This window comes from Orycteropus afer, unplaced genomic scaffold (assembly GCF_000298275.1).
Source record: "Orycteropus afer afer isolate SDZICR_OR568_19922 unplaced genomic scaffold, OryAfe1.0 scaffold00166, whole genome shotgun sequence".
NCBI lineage: Eukaryota > Metazoa > Chordata > Mammalia > Tubulidentata > Orycteropodidae > Orycteropus > Orycteropus afer.
The window spans coordinates 408,331-412,316 of NW_006921753.1; the positions used below are offsets into that span (position 1 = coordinate 408,331).

Consider the following 3,986-nt stretch of genomic DNA (forward strand, 5'->3'; position numbering starts at 1 on the left):
ACATATGTACACACACACACACACACTACACACACATATGTGTGTGTAGTGTGTGTGTGTGTATGGCACTCTCCAAGAGCTCAAAGAAACCAGAATCAATGAGGAGGCAGACTACTGGAAGAATTCAGGAAAACCATTCAAGAACAAAATAATAAACACATAATTAGAACTCATACAAAACCAGCAATTAGAAATTCAGAAGATGAACACAAAAACTACAGAGATAGAAAGCACAGTGGAAGGACAGAAGAGTAGACCAGAGCTGGCTGAAGGGCACATTTCCAAACTGGAAGACAAATCCCTTAATACCAGCCTATATGAAGAAAAGTCAGAACAAAGATTTAGGAGAAATGAAGAGAACCTAAGAGTTATATGGGATGACATGAAAAGAAACAACATAAACCACATTGGAATACCAGAACAAGAAGAGACAAAAGAAAACAAACAAACAAAAAGCACTGAGAAAATTGTGGAAGACTTGCTAACAGAAAATTTCCACCATATCATGAAGGAAGAAAAGATATTTGTCCTAGGAGTTCAACGAACCCCATACAGGATAGATGCCAAGAGAAAGTCACCAAGACATATCATAATCAAACTCTCCAAAATTAAAGACAGAGAAAGAATCTTGGGAGCAGCTTGGAAAAAATGAAATGTCACCTACAGTGGGCAACCAGTAAGACTAAGTTTTGATTTCTCAGCAAAAACCATGCAGGACAAAAGGCAATGTGTTGGCATATATAAAACACTGAAGGAAAAGAACTTCCAACCAAGAACCGTATATCCAGCCTTTTTTTTTTTTTTTAAAGTCAACAAATCTTTATTAAATGTCTACACAAAGTTAGGAGCTCTGGTACCATAGTGCCTAAGGCACTTGGCTTCTAATCAGAAGGCTGGCAGTTCAAACCCACCAGCCACTCCTCAGAAGGAAGGTTGGGCAATCTACTTTGGTATTTATACTGCCTCAGAAACCCAAGGAGGAGTCATAATGAGTTGGGTCAGACTCAATGGCATATAACAACAACAACACACAAAATTACTGGGAAGAGGCCATGATGCTGAATACACTGTAAAAGTCAATCTTCTCCACAATGTTCTTGGGCTTAATGCTCTCTTCCTGGCTACAAATGAAGATCTGGCCCTACTCATTGGCACTCTAGCCATACTTGCTCATCCACACCTTCAGCTGGCTGGCTTTCAGGTCCCAAGCATCTCAGCTAGCAGCCAACAATCAATGTGCTGGTAAGCGATGCTAATGGCATGGCAGATAAATTTTTGGACAGAGTCTTCAAAGCCCATGGTGCCTTCCAAGAGGTCCATGTTCTCATCCAGGGCTTGCCAGAAGGCCTGGAAGTGGCAGGTCTCCAAGGTACAGAATCTGTGATCGGCAACTCTTCTTGATGTGCTTGATTGATCATACACTTGCACAGGGTGAAGTCTGTGTGGGGTAGGTTGGTGAGGGCTTTCAGCAGGATCTAGGCAGTGACTGTGGTCTGAAAGAAGGCAGGGTTGAACTGGTACAGCTTCAGGACAGTGAGGTTGGCTTCCAGGTCATACACATTCTCTTTGGCCTGCATCTCCACATGATGCTCCAGAGTGGCCAGGGTCTCAGGATTGTACCTGTTGATACCCTTGAACAACCAAGCTGGCATGACATTCTCAAGGATGGGAAGTAGAAGCGGTCTTTTATTTTATAGTTTAATATGTTTTAATACCAAACTTACAGGAACAGCACAGAAGACAGACAACATTAAAAGCATGTACTTGCATGTAGGACAAATTGGTTAGAAAAGTATAGTGAATGGAAGGAATCTACCGTATGATAAAAATACTACAAACACCATTTAGTTGCCATCAATATGAAATTTACTTATTTTAAAAAAATCCAAATGCTGGCATTGTCCATAAAAGTTTAAAAGGTTTATTTATAATTGTTAGAAAGTTGAAACATTGAAATTTGTTCACTGAAACGTTTTGACTTGCATTATTGCTTTATGTCCCCACATTTTATGTTAAAAATTCACACACAAATGAAAATGGAAGAAGTGCCAATACCTGATTTCTGTCACCCATTTTTCTATTTGTAACCATATTCTTAGGTACCTTTTGAACTCATGGGAAAAAAAATATCTAACTTTCAAAACTACCAATAACAGGAAGAAAAGAATTTTTTTATTTCTTGGAAGAATTAAATGTTTCCCATCATAGTGGATTCTTAAGCACATTCTCTACATATGCAGCATGTTAGCTGGATGTCTTTTGGTACAATTGTCCCCTCAAATATGGGGATGAAATCAAGACAATCTCAGATAAAAAGAAATTAAGAGAATTTGTGAAAAGCAGACCAACACTACAAGAAATGCTAAAGAGAGTCTATCCACCAGAGAACCTACAAAGGGGAACAGCAAATTAAGATCAGGACACTTGACATCATCACTTAAACACTAAATCAGAAATAGATGCTTAAAATAAGCTCAAATCTAGCCTTTCCTCCACCCTGCACATCATGTTCATTGGAGTGAAGCTCCATCAGCCTGTAGGGAGCACTTACTCTATTTGCCCAGAGTCACCGTGTGGACTTGCATCAGCCTCTCCATGACATTGTCTAAGATTCTCCTCAGGCTCTTAAACAGGTAGTGGTGGTTCACCCCACCCATCTGTGGGCTACAGAGCTGCAGGAACACAGCATACTGATGTCAGAAGGGAAGCAGCTTACTCATCTCACCTCTTCTCTTTTCCTCTTATTCTCACTTAAGTACCCTCTATATTCACATGTCAACTTCCAGAACACAAGTTCTTCATGCATTAAAGAACTGAGAATTATAACATCCATTTGGGGGAGCCAGACATCTAAGTCAAAGGGAAAACTATTTGGCCATTTGGCTGCATACCTTGCCACAGTATGAGTAACAGGACTAAGGTTGCACATAAATCCTGGAACAAATGGAGATCCAGAGCTAAATATGGAGGGATCAAGGACACCTGCAGTACTTATGTTGTTCAGCCTGCAATCCCATGAAAAGAAAGAGTTTTCTGCATTCTCTGTGCCTTCTTGGCTGGCATTCACACCCCTGTGAATCACCAATTGTGTCAGTCTCCCCAAAAAACTCACGGCTGTCAAGTTGGATCTGACTCATAGTGACCCCTCTTTGGGTTTCCGAGGCAGGATCTCTATGGAAGTAGATTGCCCAACCTTCCTTCCAAGGAGAGGCTGGTGGGTTTGAACCGTCAGCCTCCTGGTTAGCAGTCAAACGTCTTAGGCACTAGGACTGTGGAATACTGTTGGCTCCTGGATCTCAGAAGGCTGCCCCCTCCAGTAAGGTTACCCATGTGTCCTGTGATACTTAGGATTGTTTTCCCATCAATGCCAGCAGCAGATCTTCCTCGGCCCCTCCCTGGGTACCACATATGGCAAAACGTGAGGATCAGAGTTATTTATTACCAGCACTTTTTTCTCCAGGCGGCAGACCAATTTCCTTTTCTCCAGATGGCTATCACAGGCCATACAAAGACAGGAAGGGGGCTTTCAGTCTGACTCTTGTTGCCTTTTCAAGCTGGCTAATGATTCAGCAGGTTGACAAAGCCCCCATGTACCAGCTGTTCAGTCGGATGCTGCCCTTTGGTCTCGTACCTTGCCACAGTAGGCACGACAGGACAGGAGCCACATGAAATCACTGTTTGACACTCAGGAAGGTGGGATACAATCCTTCCAAACCAACCCAGCCAGCTTCCCTGATGGCAGACATAAAAAGATGCCCTCCCTGGGGCTTCTTCTGAGAATGATACTTCCGCTGACTTAATATGTGTCTAAAGGGAATGACTTTGGGGAAATATTTGTGATCACAGACAGGATCGGATGCAGAGTACTTCCAAATCCTCTATATACAGAAGTATTTTGTCATAATTTCCTATTTACCCTTCATTTTCATTTTGTTTTCTATTCTTTCTAATTAGATGTTTATTTATTTATAATGACAAAATATGTG

General features: G+C 41.5%; 1 pseudogene; it reads right to left on the reverse strand.

Moving 5' to 3' along the window:
* Window positions 1-1,036: 1,036 nt before the first annotated feature.
* Window positions 1,037-1,652, reverse strand: LOC103201832 (annotated as a pseudogene).
* Window positions 1,653-3,986: the final 2,334 nt, after the last annotated feature.